The sequence below is a fragment of the Diospyros lotus genome, chromosome 13, assembly GCF_014633365.1.
Source record: "Diospyros lotus cultivar Yz01 chromosome 13, ASM1463336v1, whole genome shotgun sequence".
In the NCBI taxonomy this organism is placed as follows: domain Eukaryota; kingdom Viridiplantae; phylum Streptophyta; class Magnoliopsida; order Ericales; family Ebenaceae; genus Diospyros; species Diospyros lotus.
In genome coordinates this window covers 31,153,602-31,170,825 of record NC_068350.1, presented here as the reverse complement: position 1 = coordinate 31,170,825, position 17,224 = coordinate 31,153,602, and positions in this window count along the sequence as shown.

The following is a 17,224-nucleotide window of genomic DNA, read 5'->3' as shown; positions in this document are numbered from 1 at the left end:
GTTGCTTTTCAAGTCTTCTAAGATAATTTGAAGCCACAGAAGTTCACACAATCCAAGGGCTATTGCCCTAAACTCTGCCTCTGTACTGGATCTTGTCACAACACTTTGCTTTTTACACCTCCAAGACACTAGGTTTCCCCCCAAAAACACACAATAGCCTGTAGTGGATCTCCTATCAACCAAGGATCCACCATAATCTGCATCAGTGAATCCTTGTACATTCAATTCAGTCCTTACTTTAAACAAAATGCCTTTACCTGGTGTTACCTTTAGATAGTTCAGGATTTTTCGCACAACTTGCATGTGCTCCTCAGTTGGACAATGCATGAACCGACTTACTAGATTGACAGCAAAGGCAATATTAGGCCTAGTATGTGAGAGATATATCAACCTTCCCACAAGTCTCTGGAACCTCCCTTTATCAACCATTTGTCCCTCTGAGTTCTCTTGCAATCTAAGATTAGGATCCACAGGTATACTAGATCCTTTTCCTCCTGTCATTCCAGTTTCAACTAGAAGATTAAGAATGTACTTACGCTGTGATAGAAAGATTCCAGTTTTTGAGTAGGCTACCTCAATTCCTAGGAAATATTTAAGTACCCCAAGGTCTTTGATCTCGAATTCTTCAACTAATTTTCTTTTTAAACTCTGTTGTTCTTCCATATCACTTCCAGTCACAACTATATCATCAACATACACTAAGAGTGCTGTAACTTTTCCACCTGAATGTTTGAAAAAAAGAGTGTGATCACCTCTGCTCTGAGCATATCCCATAGACTTCATTGCCTTAGAAAATATGGCAAACCATGCCTGGAGAGATTGTTTAAGTCCATATAGGGCCTTTTTAAGTTTACATACTGTACTTGGATCCTTTTCTTGAAAACCAGGAGGCACTTCCATGTATACCTCCTCTTCTAAATCCCCATGTAAGAAAGCATTCTTCATGTCTAACTACTGCATTTTTCACCCAAAATGAGCTGCCAGGGATATAAGAATTCTCACTGTTGTCATTTTTGCCATTTGTGCAAAAGTCTCAAGGTAATCTATGCCATAAGACTGAGTATAGCCTTTGGCCACTAGTCTAGCTTTAAACCTTTCCAGTGTGCCATCAGCTTTATACTTCAAATTAAATATCCATCTGCATCCAACTGGAGTGATTCCTTTAGGCCTAGGCACCAATTCCCATGTCTGATTTTTATTTAAGGCATTTATTTCCTCTTGCATGGCTTGCTTCCAATTCTGGTCATTTAGAGCCTCTTCTACTAACTTGGGAATAACAATAAAGTCTAATGAGGTGAGAAAGCTTTTGTGGTTTTGGGAGAAGCGATGATAAGACAAGTTATCAATTAAAGGGTGTAAAGTACAACTTCTGACCCCTTTTCTCACAACAATTGGTAGGTCTAAATCATCAGAAATAGGGCTGGAAAGGAATGTATCTAATGATTGTGCAGTTTTAGTACCTGGATCTGATGCTGGTAAGGGCTGAGACTCCACAATAGGTTGCCTCCTTTTGAATACATAGGGAGAACCCTTAAACCGAACTGGAGAGGATGGCCTTCCAACTACTTGTTTAATACATTCTGTAGGTAGAGGAGAGGGGTTAGGAGATCGGGCTGGAACAACAGAGGAAGAAGGATTAGAACTAGACAAAACAGGAGTTGGTCCTCAATTCCTCGAGTCTCCCCTTGAGGACTAAGGTCTGGAGAGCTAAAGAAGGGCTGAGATTCAAGGAAAAAGACATCTTTGGATACAAAGAACTTTCGAGTTGGAGGGTGATAACACTTGTAACCTTTTTGGGTTGGAGAATACCCCAGGAAGATACACCGAAGGGCACGAGGATCAAGCTTATCCCGATGTATTTTAGGGATATGAACAAAGCACACAAAACCACACACACGAAGAGGAAGATGAGTATGCAGATAGTAATCAGGAAAAAAAGAGGATAGGCACTGGAATGGGCTATAGTGATTTAGGACTTTGGAGGGAACGCGGTTAATGACATAGGTCGCAGTTAAAACGGCTTCACCCCAATAGGTTTTAGGAACATGAGTGTGATGAAGGAGTGTGTGAGCCACATTAAGGAGATGTCTCATCTTCCGCTCTGCTACTCCATTTTGTTGTGGAGTGTCTACGCAGGAAGATTCATGAACAATACCCTCATCTTAAAAGAAAGAATTCAACTGATTATTAAAATAATCTTTAGCATTATCTGTTTTGAATTTTTGGACAGGAGTACCAAATTGTGTGGATACCATTTTACAAAAATAAGGTAAGATGGTGCCAATTTCAGCCTTTTCTTTCAAGAGAAATACCCAACACATGCGAGTACAGTCATCAATAAAGGAAGCAAACCACCGAGCCCTAGAACAGTTGGATATTTTGGATGGTCCCCAAACATTTGGATGAACTAGGGAAAAAGGTTTAGAAGATAATTTGTTGCTCATAGGATAGGACACCCTATGGTGTTTGGACAACACACACACATCACATTGAAACATCCTAGGATCTAAAGATTTAAATAAATAAGGAAACATAGCTTTTAATAATGGAAAATGCGGATGACCTAATCTATAATGTTGAAGCTAAATGGTGTTGGATGCTGAAACATAATGAGATGAACAAGCAATGACAGGTTGCTGCTTCTTTGTAGAATGGCTTGCCTTATGTAAGGTATACAACCCCTTGCGCTCCTTAGCCACATCAATCATCTTCACCGTTATCATGTCCTGAAATTCACATATGAGGATAGAAGATAGCACGATAATTTAATTCTTTAGTTAGTTGGTGAATAGATATAAGATTGGTAGCTAACTGTGGGACATGAAGAACTTGTTTGGTTGTTAGCAAAGGGCTAAATTTAACTGTACCTTGGCCAGCAATAGGAACAGTGGTTCCATTAGCAATAACAATCTGTTTAGGGCTAACAAGAGGTTGGTAAGTGTTAAAGGAATTTATATGAGGGGTCATGTGATCAGTAGCTCCTGAATCAAGGACCCAATTGGTATTCCCAGCAGTTTTAAAGACAAAAAAACACTCAGAATTGGTGAGTTTACCTTGCTGTGCAAGTGAACAGGCTCCATCTTGGAGAGTTTTCAGGAAATTCTTGAGTTTGTTCATCTCTTTTGCATTCAATTGTGAAATATTAGCACCAATAGATTCAGTTTTACCTACTGATTCAGCTTCCCCTTGATCTGTGCTGGAAAAATAAGTTTGACGACTCTTAAATCCACCTATCCTGCTTAGCATAGCTTCTTTGCCATGGAGTTTGAAGCAATTATCCTTAGTATGACTAGGTTTTTTGCAATAATTGCACCACAAACCTTCTCGTCCGGAATTTTTCCATGAATTTTTTGCCTTTCCAGCTTTAAACCAAGATCCATCTCTATGGCTTGACACCATGGCTGAGCCTTCAACACTGTGATCTCCTAGCGTAGCCATCCTTCTATTTTCCTCACTTCGAATAATGGAAAAAACCTCATTAAGAGTAGGTAATTTTTCCCTACTAAGCACTTGGATTATCACTTGATCATATTCCGGATTAATCCCTGCTAGAAACTCTACAATCCTGTCTCTTTCTTGAATTTGTTTAAGTTTAACAGCATCATTGCTACACTCAATCTTGATATCTTGATAATGATCTAGTTCTAGCCACATCCCCTTCATTTTATTATAATATTCTATTATAGTGGATGCCCCTTGCCTTGTCCTACTAATCTTAGTCTTAACCTTAAAAATCACCGAGGCATCTTGAACTTTAGAATATGTTTGCCTCACAGTCTCCCAAATGTCCCTAGCTGATGTTAAAAACATAAAGTTTTTATTACCTCAGGTTGCATGGCACTCCAAAGCCATGACATGATTGATGAATTTTCAATTTCCCATGCTATGAAGGATGGGTCCGAATCTTTTGGAGGAGTTTTGGTCAGGTGGCCTAGCTTTCCTCGACCTTTGAGGAATGTGCTCACAAGCTGAGACCATTGCAAAAAGTTGTGCCCATCAAGTCAGTAGGAAGGATGTATCCCAGGCAGATCACCCTCTCCCATTGGTTGCTGATCACTAGGATAGGATTCAGTAGTGGTAATGACTGGAGTCGCCTTTGATATCTCAAACATGTCTTAAGAAAATTGAGTTTGGAAAGGGAAACTAGAAGTGCAGCTAGAACAAAATTGCTGAACAACAGAACAGAACAAAACAACAATTAAGGCTAGGTTGAAACCCTAGAAGAGTTTAGGGCAAATAAGTGTAATGAGGGCATTATTAGGGTTTCAAAAATATTGGAAGGGAAAGGAAAGGCTCTGATACCATGAAGGAATTCAGAATTATGCTTTCTTAATTATAATCTGATGGATACAGCAGTCCTCTTATAGAGGGAGAGATTGCATCAAACATGGAAACTATCAAAAAGGAAACTATCTCTAAGGAAACAAATCAAAACACAAAGAAAGAAATATACAAAGAAGAAAATATACACTAAGATACATATGGACATAATCAATAAAGATTCCCAAATGATAATTAGGAAAGATTCCTAAATGATAATTAGAAATCTTTCCTAATCTAAGCAGATCTCTTAACATTTTGAAAATTCAACATAATATTATTGTGGGGTGTCTTAAAATTTTTCTAAGTCTTAAGCAATTTTCTAATAAGTCTTTCTTGAAGAGTTTCTGGGACAATAGCCTCCCGAGTCCCCTAACAATGGTTTGGCCTTCATTTTGCATATGTTTGAGGACACCCTTTAGGTCTTCCGGACCCAAGTCATCTGGTGACCTTGAAACCCTCTTTGGGACCATCCGAGGATAGCCATCGGGGCCTTTCCCCGATTGTAAAGTCACAAATTTACCTATATATTTTATATTTGGTTTTGGAGACCAAATGCTGACACGGTTACCAAAAATTCATGGCAACTTCTTCCTTGGAAACCCTGTAATACTCGGTATTACATGGTGTTGAAAATAAATAATTTTTGATTATTTTGCAAGGATCTCGGGTGGTCCGGGAAGCCCAAGAGTCGGCTTTGAGAAATTAATTAAAAAAATTATCGAATTGGCGACAGGGAGTGCCTTGGGACTTGGATGTCTAGTGAAGAGGGCAAGAGATTGGTGAGCATCTCGAGATGAGGATAATAACGCTGGAAGTAGTCTGGTCGAGAATAATTTTTGAAATAAATTCTGTATAAGCTTGAATGGGTGCCAATACCGAATGGTCGTATGGAACTTCCTGGAAGCTGAGGGGACCCTAGGGGTGGTTCGATTTTCTGAGTAAGGTAACTCTGAAGTGCTTTCGGGTCGAATAGAGGCCCTACACAAGCGCAGGGACGAAATCGATATTCTCGAGTAAGTGTCGGTAAATAATTTTTGGGAAAATCATTAATCTAATTGGCTTGAGGGTAATTAATTTAGGTCTTGGAGGGCCCAAATGATATTATTGAAAGTCTTAAGTGTAATTAGTAGATCCCAAGTGAGATAATTAAGAAATTAGGGGATTAAGAGTGTAATTAAATTATATATGTATTTATATATATATGGGCGTATGTATATATAGGCAGAGCCGTGAGCTTGCTGCCAACAATTTCAAATTTTGAAATTTAAAACAGAGAGGGAGAAGTGAAATTGCGAGGGAGAGAGAGCAGCCCGAGATCGCGACGGAGAAAGAGATGAGATTGAGAGAGAGAGAGAGAGCAAGAAAGGGAGAGAGAGCTCGAGAGAGGAGATGGCCGAGCTCGGCCATGGAAGAGGCAGCCTCGAGCTGCTGTTGCAATGGCTGAAAGAAGCATGGCCGACGCGAGAAAGCAGCAACAACAACCATGGTGGTGGTCGGCGATGTGCTTGCTGAGAAAGGCTGAGGCAGGGGTGCAGCCAAGAGCTTTGACCGTCGGCCATGGCGGACGCGAAGAAGTTACAGCGGCTGCAGTGTGCGCGGGAGGTCGGCGAGGTTGTTACTCGAGGTGGCGGTCAAGGCGGCCAGCGGAGGCAAGCTGGCAGGCGGCAACGACGGAGCAAGGTGGCGTGCACGGGGGGGAGCTGCTACTTCGCACTGTGCGCAGTTGCGGTGAGGAAGAAGGAGAGGAGCAGGTCGCGCGAGAAGGGGAGAAAAAGAAAGGGGAAGAGAAGAAAAAAAAAGAAAAAAAAAGAAAAGAAGGAAAATCTAGAAAATAAGGAAAAAAAAAAGAAGAGAAAATGCCAAAAAAATGGGAGAAAAGTCTGGAAAGTGTTTTGGGGCTCGAGGAGCGTGCTAGAAGCTCGGAAATGGGGTTTTGAGCACGAGGTGGCATCCCATGAGGCATCACTAGATTGGACATTTTTCGAATTCATTCCCTAAATTGTCTAAGGTAATTAATTAAATTTCCGTTCGAGTTAATTTCGCTTATTTGAGATAATGAACTGTGTAGTATTGGTTGGATTGGACCCTTGGATGGGGTTTACTGGGAGTGTTGTTAGGTGATGTTTGCGGTGTATGGCAAAAATCGAAGCCCTGGATTAAATCTTAATATTGTGGGTTTTCGTGTGATTGGTATCTAGGTTCGATCAGGGAGGCGGTGATCCTAGTAGTTCTCAGAGTTCGGGTTGGTGTTCTTGCCGAGGTAGAGAAGAGGCTTTGAACTAGGTAAGGGATGGCCCTATGTGGAGGTGGTCTTGCAAGTTGGTAAATGTGTTTGATAATGTTTTTATGTTGCATTTGCATGTAGTGGTTAACACTTGCGTGATGCGAGATCTAGTGGACCTGTGGCCATAAGGAGGACTAGTGTTGTGAGGTTGATAGGTTAATGCCTCAAACCTTGGATGGTTGTGAGGATGAGTGGGCCTAGCCTCATTTGCATGCATTGGCATACATAAACATGGTTATATTCATATTTACATGCATTGCACCCTTACTGAGTCTTTGTGACTCATGAGGTTTACCTCATGTTGTAGATGATGCAAGACCCAATGCAAGCAGGGATGGCACCGGGAGGCTATGGTGGCAATTAGCGATGTTGCCCGAGTTATGTAATTTATTATCTCTTGTACGTATCCATGTGGTGTTATGTATGTATACCCTTGTGAGTAAATGTATGTGTTGTTCAGCACTAGAGGTATCTAGTTGTTGTAATCGTAATGGTGTGATAGCTGATTGTGTTTCTGCTTGAAGTATATGTGGCTTTAGTTGTGGAAGCCAAGTTCGGACCGAGTAAAGATCAGCGAGGTATGTTTTCATAAATCCCCAATACTCAGCGAAGTGTTTGTTATGCTAGCTTTAGGCCTGGGTCACCTCTGACTTGCTATGAGGCGAGCTGAAGAGAGGTGAAGCTCACTCAAGTTTCGAGTCTCGGTCCACTGAGTTTCTTGTTTGAGTTGGGATTGATTCCTGAGTAGAACAAAGGGAATGACGAAGCCTAGTTCCCACTTAGGGCATTTTCTATTGAAACATAGTCCAACCCTTCAGTTGTGGTTCGTCGGGTAAGTAATTCGGTCGATTATTTACCGGTGGTGCCTGTAAGTGGGAGTGGGTCGTTACAAACCTTGATCAAGGAATTTAGGGGGAAGCATTAGAATGATTGGCACATGCCAGAGTCTTAATAATGAACATATCCCAGCTAGCATATGCATTTCTAATAACAGAGCTTCATTATTACTTCATACATCATCTATCACATTCTTATGCATACATTCAGGTCAATTACACTGAGCAACACAAAAGCTCACATATGACCAAATTACAAAATATTCGCAATGAGGTATAACCAACAGGACCTTGTGATTGGGACTGCCCGAGACACGACTAAATCGCCGCCTCGAGCACTGCCTGGCTTTCCATCATCAGTGCCTTACCCTTACTTGGAATGATGCAAGCAAACGTGAGCCACAAGATCCAGCAAGCATAATAGAACAAAGGTAACAATTTAAGAACCAAGACTATGTACTGGACCATAACTTTACACTTTGGCACATCAACTCTTGGAAAGTTTAAGAGTGTCCCTCGCTCATAAACAACTAGGAAAGGAATCTAGCCAAGCAAGTTTACCACGACTCAAGCTTTTAGTTCACCCGAGATTAGCAGAGATCATTCATAACATAATAACCACCACGGGTCGAGTATATAGCCACTCGAGCTTACATTACTCACCATGAGTTCGGCGTATAGCCCACCCAAGCTTGTAACATTCACCACAAGTTCGACATTCTGCCCACTTGAGCTTGTAACATTTACCATGAGTTCGACATTTAGCCCACTCGAACTTGTAACATTCACCACGAGTCTGGCATTCAACCCACTCGTGCTTGTAACATTCACCACGAGTCTAGCATTCTGCCCACTCGAGCTTATAACATTTACTACGAGTTCGACATTCAGCCCACTTGAGCTTGCAACATTTATCATGAGTCCGACACCTAGCCCACTCGATCTTAATAGGATATATATGTCCCTGTGGATCTAGTCTGCTATGTGCAATGAAACCATACAATGCACAAATAGAAATGAAGTGGCATAGTAAGCATAAATGTGATACGAAGACCCCCATAAGCCATGCATCATGCCATGTTTTGCCTATATAAACACACATATCTAAAGCAATGCCCGTGCATGACACACCCAATACATACATATAACGTTAAACTTAGCATTTCACAAGTTTGCCCACGGCTCTTCACACACATAGAAATATAGCAGTCAAAATACCATTCTTGTCCCTTCTCATGCTTTGAAAACCATCTCCACATATGTATTAATAAATATTTCCCTTACGGGTGACTAGCGATACTAGCTTTGTAGCGACCTGTAAATTGCGATTTAATTTAATTATACATTATCGGGGTAATTTAATGTAAAAGGAATATTAAAATAACTTGTTGTTATAAATAAAAATAAATTATGTGATTGTAAGGAAATAAGAAATTGAGGTAATTAATTAATTATTTTAGAAAATTTCTAGAATAAGAAAAAAATTGAAATAAATCGAATTGTGTGATTTTTGAAAGTTTCGGGTGTTAGTGTAATTAATATAGGGGGTGAGAGTGTAAATAATGGAAGTATGGGGGTGGCTGGCGCGATTTTGTAAAAGGGTCCAAAGACTCCTTTAAATTTAATGGTTGAACTATATAGGTTGAAGGCATGTGCGGGCGCGAGCGGTCACTCACGAGGCGGCCAGGCAGCGGGCGCGGGTTCGATTTGTGGTGGGCGCGCGCGAGGGTTGGATTTTTGGCTGATTTTAATCAGCCAAAGGCGTCCAAAACGACGCCGTTTCGTCAATGGCGGTGGCCTCCAGCAGCTGGCTCGCGCTCTGCCATGTGACGCCCCCTCCTCTGCTCATTTTTTGGGTCGATTTAAGCCTAATTAGGGCGTTCCTTTTTGCATTTGAACAGTGAGCAAATTACAGAAAACAGCAGCATGCGCGTGGGAGAAATTTGAGAGATTTTGGGGCTGAAATTTGGATTAAATCAAGTTTAATTCAAGAGTTAATTTTTCATGTATGTAGACAAGCTAGTAATTAATATTCTGTACGGTCAGAATTTTATTTAGAGCCTAATTTTGTTAATTTTGGCGAATAATTGGGATATTGCAGTTTGTATAATTTTCATCGCTTTGGGTGAAAATAAGCCTAAGGATATCTTCGTAAAGGCAAGTTCTTTATACCCACCTCGTTGGTTCTTTCGTTATCAATTTATTTGACATCCCTTCATTTATTTTGACTGTTAATCAATTATGGAATTTTAAACGGTTTGTTTTAAAATTTAATTTATTAAACTGGTCTCGGGGATTTTATTCGTTGGTTGCCTACGGGGGTTTGTTCCACCCCCAAGCCTGTGGGAATGATGCCATACTCACTCGGTGCTAGGTTCTTAGTTGTTCGGGTATTATTATGGATTATGGTTGTTTATCGGCTAGAGCGGTTGGGCAGTGGGGGCAAGGATCGGCTATTCGGTGATAGAGTGACTGTCGTACGGTCTATCTTAGGCCGTCGACTGGTCTCTCTTATCCACTGACCGTTGACTGGTGCCAAGCACTGTTGACTAGCTCTGCCGTTACGTGATTATAGCATGACTGATATCATTTATTTCTTGTTGCATGGTTTGGCGTGCACATGGGTACGGGCTGCATAATGGAGTTTTCATGATCTGGTTATGCTTGGTCACGGACATCCTAGCTTGGTTATGATGCATCCAGCACGGGCATATGCATCGCGTGTGGTTTACTATATGGGCAAAGCATGGCCTGATGCCTAGATGTATGGGCGCCATGTATCACGTTGATGCTCACTACGTCATTGCATTTTATGTGCATTGCATGGTTACTAGTAGTATTTAGTTCTTGGATGGGAGTACCATTCCGAGGGAGCCTATGGCTCGGGTATCGGGAGTACCGACATGGATACGGGTGACGGGAGTACCGACCCGGGACAGTGCGCATAGGTTTGTGGAGATTTATGTTGCCTTTCAGGGCAGCGCCAGGTTGGTATGGGACTTGGGTGCCAGGTGTCTTATGTGGGCCCCAAGGACCAGTATGTGCTTTTATTATGCTGCACTATTGTATTGTTGCGTCACATGGCTTGTGTGTACGTGCGGGATTGTGTTGGGATAATCTCCTTTATTTATTGTACAGCCTTCCTTTTCTTATAACTTGCTGAGTCTTGTGACTTACCTTGCTTTCCATCATTCCAGGTAAAGGTAAAGCAAAGGCTGAGGGTGAGGACCGTTCCACTTAGCAGCCAGCTGTGTCGGTAGGTGTACATTTAGCTTGCCCCTTGTTATCTCTGATGTTTTGTTAGGAGTTCTGTCTCTCATTTTTTACTGTGACGGGTTGTTCCTTGTATCTTTTATTTGTTGGCATAGGTGTCTGTATATTTTTATATACTCATTGATCGCTGTTCTAGCAGGGTACTTGTGGGCGTGCATGTATATTGTTTTGCTTCCGCTGTTGTATTTTTCTTATGTATGCATGCCAGGGTATTTTTGTCTTGTGTTTATTTCTCTTCCATTATGTAAGCGCTTTGGTTCGGATAGACCAGGTGGTTGGGATATCCGGGCGGGGTGCTTACAAGCTTCCCTGGATCGTCCGTCATTTGTCATCACAGCTGATAGCTAACGCCCATACATCCAATCAACGATTGTCATGACTCAACGGTTGATAGCCAGTAGCTTAGTACCCCACACCCTTAGACACCCATAACAATCCGTTCGCAAGGAGATACAAATCCTTGCATAATCTAAACCTAACAATAATGCATCATTCCTTAGAAACTTTAAGGTGATTCAAGACCCCGTTAAGATTACGAGCAAGACTCACTCGAATTTTACATTATAGTTCAAATAAATAAACTGGATCAGATTATTCAATACCGAAGAGGATAGCGCAAGAAGGACTTGCAAAAGAAACTTGCAGCCGTAATCAAGAGAAAGAATAACTCAAAATTCGCAAGAGAGTTAGGAGCTTGCCTTTTTGTAGAATATACCAATCATTCTGGTCATACGTTGCAAAGTAATATTTTTACCCAAGACAATCAGGTTACAACTCAGCAATTAAATCCAACCATATCAGAATCCAAATAAATATTTTTCCCACTTATCTAGCTGCTTTAAACTTCAATTGCATTATTTTTCTTCAATTTTTCTCCACTTTTCTTCATATTTTTCACCGCTAGTCGCACTATTTTCTTCCTCCAATTTTTCCCTTCTGTTGGTTGCTTGAGAACTGCCCAATTTGAGGCTTAAAATAGACAAAATGAAAAGTTAGGAGAAGACCACGTGGCGGCCGTTGAAGCCATCACTGGAAGAGGCCACTGCCTCATCGAAACGGCGTCATTTCGAGCGTCTTTTTGCTAGAAAAATTCCAACCATTTTCCTTTCCATGCATACTTGCTCTCCATTGAACTCGAGTTAATTGGTTGGCCCCTCGCGCATGCGACCGCCTATGCTAGTTGCTTCCCTCAATTATAATATGCACCCAATTAATTTTAAAGTGAGTCCACCATAGTTTTTAAAAATTACACCTAACCCCATAACTTCTGAAAATTACCACACACCCCCCCTTAATAATTACACGTATACCCTACAAATTTCGAGATCACTTAATTTAATTAATTAATTTATTTGATTTATTTTATTATATATATTTTTGGATGAAACAAGTTAGCATTTCCCCAACTTTCATATACACGCAAATTTCATTCATTTGGGCTCTTTATAACACATTAAATACTATAAGCATTTACATTGCTTATGCTCCAAAATATAACGCGTAGAAATTAAGGCCAAAATAAACTAGACCCATTATTGGGTCGTTACACCGATGACATCTCCCAAGCCTTCTGGCCTCTCTATAAGCACTCCTTAGAAGAGCCTTCTAGCTTGATTATGGGACCCACTCATTCGTCTATAAATACACGCCTTCTCAAAGGCAAATGGATCTTTTTCCAAACCTTGACAAGCCATTTAGCCAACTCTCTCTCTCTCTCTCTCTCTCTACAACCCATTTGGGAACCTAAACATTCATCACTTTGGGACAAAAAACATTTACATGCTACATACATTTGACATTAGACATTAATCCATCTACATATTTTGAACATTTCTCATGGACTATTGTCTGACTTAGTCATCGAAGGGCCTGTGTGGGAGAGTCTCCCTCGTGTCTTTCTAATATCTTTCATGCTTGTAGGTTAAGTCTCAACCCTACCTTCCCGAAAATGCCTTGCTTCCCTGAAGATCCATCGAGGTCTCGTTTTTCTTCTTCAACACCCTGAAGGCCCTTCCAGACACATACCCCCAAAGACCCCTTATCCGGGTTCATCCAGATTCGACCTTTAGGACCCCAACTCTGACCCAATTGACCTTGCCAGCAGCATCTTGGACCCTCAATTTTGAAACTAACTCTGCTTTGTCTGTTCCTTGACAAATAAATTTAATTGTTGTAGTTTGACAATAACAAATATGTTGTATTTCCAAATGGCACCACCATTTTTATATACACACACATACATATACATATATCATAATTTAAATATTTAAATGATTAAGATGACAAAAAGAAACAAAAATGGATGCATTCCATTCACCATATTGGCTAGTACCTTTAAACAATTGCAAGTGAAAAGGATTAATTTAGATCATTGTAAAAAAATTGATTTAAGAGATATTTTCATTTTACTTATTTGGATAGTTGAATGTTCCTTTCCTCTTGTTTGAAAAAAATATTGAATGTTATATAATTTTAATTTGTTTGGATAAAAAGAATAGAACAAGAAGAAATGATAAAATAATAACACAAAGTGGCAGCTATACCTTACTTTTAAAATAGATCATTACATGATATAAAATATGTTTATTCTTTGAATAAATAGATCATAAAACTTTGGTCATTTAATCTAAATATTTTTTAATTTTAAAATTCACTCAATTAGTCAATGAACATTCCAAAATTAACCACAAATCCTCTTTGATATTAACGATATGCTGTTAAATTGTTCATATACACTTAACTTTTGGTTTTTGGCTTGGACTTCCCTGATATTTGTTTTTTGTCAAATTAGTTCTTGAACTTTCCCCAAAAAACTACGACACCTGAACCTTATGTAAGAAATGAATTGAACTAATATAATTTAAATAAAAATTATCCTAAATGAATTGAACTAATATAATTTAAATAAAAATTATTCTTAATTTTTATTTAATTAAGTCAAATTAAGTAACGTTTAATACAAAATAAAATGAATCAATATGTAAAAGGTTCTAACAAACCAAGGAAGAGAGAGAGAGACTAGTTATCAGCTATCTATGGATTCCAACGAGTCATAGTCGATGTTTTTGAATTTTTTTGGTATTAAATTTGATTTAATTTAACTTAATTAAGTAGAAATTAAGAATAATTTAAACTTAATTTAGTTTAATTACAGTCATTTCCTGTGAGTGTGTGACTTTTATGTAGAAATTAAGAAAGTTCAAGCACTACTTTAGTGAAAAATAAAATTTTTGGGGGTGTCTAAACCAAAGACCAAAAGGGTATATAGTCAATTTATTTAATGTCATTAACACTGGAAGTGTGTCATACCTAATTCGAGAAAGTTTAGAAATTAATTTAACGAAATATAAAATTCAGATAGTGTCTGGGTCAAAAACCCAAAACCTAAGAGGTATATGTCAATTTACCCTTATTCTTTTTTCATAGGATGGGAACAATCTGTTTTAAATAAACTTTAGACTATGTTATATATATATATATTATGTATATTATTTTTAATATTTACACAAAATATATCTTGTTAAACTATATAAAAAAAATTAATCATAAGATTCTTTTTAGGTTAAAAAGGATATAAAATTTTTACAAAAATAATTAGGATAAAATAGTAAAAAGAGTAAAAGTATTAATTAATGTGGTCCTGGCACGTATGTTTACCTTTAATCTATTAAATTAAATTTTAAGAAAATATGAAAAGAGAATTTAGATATAGAAATTAGAAAATATAGAATTTCAAGAAACATACGATATGTTATATTTATATCAAAATTTGCATTTGTACTCTTCCAATTCTATCGACTTATATACCTATTACTCGTTTCAACATGAGTGTTTTGAATTTGTAGTGTATCCGTTGAAATTCCACATTTTCTAATTTTTATAAGCACTTTTTTCATTTTTATTTTTGAAATTTAATTAAAAAAATTATGCAATGAGATCAAGTGCTACGATTGATAACTACCTCGGGGCAAGGTATAAAAAAGGATAAAGCTTAGGGTTTCTTGTAACGACCCATTAGTGGGTTTAGGCGTTATTGGTAATTTATTTCGACATTTGAGTTTTTACCTTAATAAAATAATAATTGTTATTATTGGTAATACACGCATATACATATACATATACATATACATATACATATATCATAATTTAAATATTTAAATGATTAAGATGACAAAAAAATGAAAAATGGATGCAGTCCATTCACGGTGTTGGCTAGTACCTTTAAATTACCAATAATTCTTTAAGAATTTATGCCACCCTGTCAGGTACATGTGATATATATCGATCGATATCGATATCAAATCTTGCACTTAAATTATTGCCAAATTCTCAAGATTCAATGAATGTTACAAAATTTAGCAATTACTAACTTTAGTTTGCTAATTAACTTGTGTTTGGTTCTAAAATTAATGCTATAATATTATTGTGGGTGCCCTAAATTTTTTCTAAGTCTTAAGCAATTTCTTGATAAGTCTTTCCTCGAAGAGTTTCTAGGACAATAGCCTCCTGGGTCCCCTAGCAATGGTTTGGCCTTCATTTTGCATATGTTTGAGGACACCTTTTAAGTTTTCCAAACCCAAGTCATCCGGTGACCTCGAAGCCCTCTTTGGGACCATCCGAAAATAGCCATCGGGGCCTTTCCCCAATTGTAAAGTCCCCATTTTACCTATATATTTTATATTTTTTTTTAGACCAAACGCTGACACGGTTACCAAAAACTAATGGAGACTTCTTCCTTGGAAACCTCAACCGAGAAATTCAGGGGGAAGTGTCAGAATGATTGACACATGACAGAGTCTTAATAAACATAATCCCAGCTAGCATATGTATTTTTGATAATAGAGCTTCATTATTGCCTCATACATCATCTATCACATTCTTATGCATACATTCAGGTCAATTACACTGAGCAACACAAAAGCTAACATACGACCCAATTACAAAATATCCGCAGCGAGGTATAACCAACAGGACCTTGTGGTTGGGATCGCCCGATACACGTGTAAACCCCTGCCTCGAGCACCACCTGACTTGCCATCATCAATGCCTTGCCCTTACCTGGAATGATGCAAGCAAACGTAAGCCGCAAGATCCAGCAAGCATAATAGAACAAAGGGAACAGTTTAAGAACCAAGACTATGTACTGAACCATAACTTTACACTTTGGCACATCGACTCTTGGAAAGTTTAAGGGTGTCTGTAATATCCCGAAAATTGGAGATAAAAAAAAATAATTATAAATCTCAGTGTTGCGGTCATTATTGGGTATTTGGAGATTTAAAGAAAAATAATAATTTGTGTTGTTTTGAGGAAATAAGAAATTAAGGGTAAGTAATTAAATTATTTGGGAATAGTTAATCGTTATTAATTATTGTATTTGTGGTGGTTATTGAATATTTGTGGGTTAAAAGAAAATGTTAATTTATTTTGGTGTTAGAGAGATGGGCAAGTAAGTGTTGGAAATTCAGGGTAAAAGAGTTATTATTATGTAGGGTATGTGTGTGTTAATTTTCGAAAGTTATAGGGTTAAAATGTAAATTTCAGAAGTGGCTGAGAGTTACTTTAAATTTAATTTAATGCATTATATGTGTGAAGGAGCAGCCAGCGCGGCTGGCACGGGGGCGCAAGGAGGAAGGCTGGGACGTTGGTTCAAGTCCTGGCGTGCGCGCGCTAGGAGAAGGAAATTATTTTGGACAGCAAAGGGGGCCAAAACAGCGCCCTTTCAAGGTGCCAATGCTGGCCAATTCACGGCCACGTGGCACGCGTTGGTGCGCCCATGCTGTTGCTGCTCCCACGTCTTCTGATTTTCACGAATTTTAAGGCCAAATTGGCTATGCGTTTTGGCCAATTTTTCTTGGGCTCGGGCTGGTATTTAATGTTTTAATTGAGGCTAAATTGGAGAAAGAAACAGAGAGCAAAATGGAGAAGAAACAGGCGCGAAGACATGTGAAGTAGGGAGAAAATAAAGAGAAAATTCACAAAATTGATTTTTATTCCGTGCAAGTGAAGATCTGAAGGGCGAGGTAGGTTAATTAGCTATTATTAAACATTTTCTATGGATTAAATCATATTTTTAGGCTGTATTTTGGCTTATTTTAGTGTTATTATTATTTTACAGTGCGTGGGAATTTAGAGCAAAAAATCTACGAAATAAGGCAAGCTCTTTTCATTTTCTAATTTTTAGTGACCTCTTATACTCGTAATAGTCTCGATTTTATACCGATTTAGCTAGATTATAGGAGATACGTGTATAGGTCTTGTATTGAAGTTTTGTGTAATTAGTAAAAGTTATTAAATTACGCAATGGCAGAGTAAGGAGGTGGGAATCTTCTATTAAAAGGCAAGCTCCTAACTTTCTTCTCATGTTTTTAATTTCCTATGAGAGTCTTCGTGGTTTCTCGTATTTTATCCCCTACCTTACGCTAATTCAACACCTAACATTATTTATTGATTTAGTATAATTTATATTAAATTCGAGACTTCTAGAATTTTAGTTGTTGAAAACCTA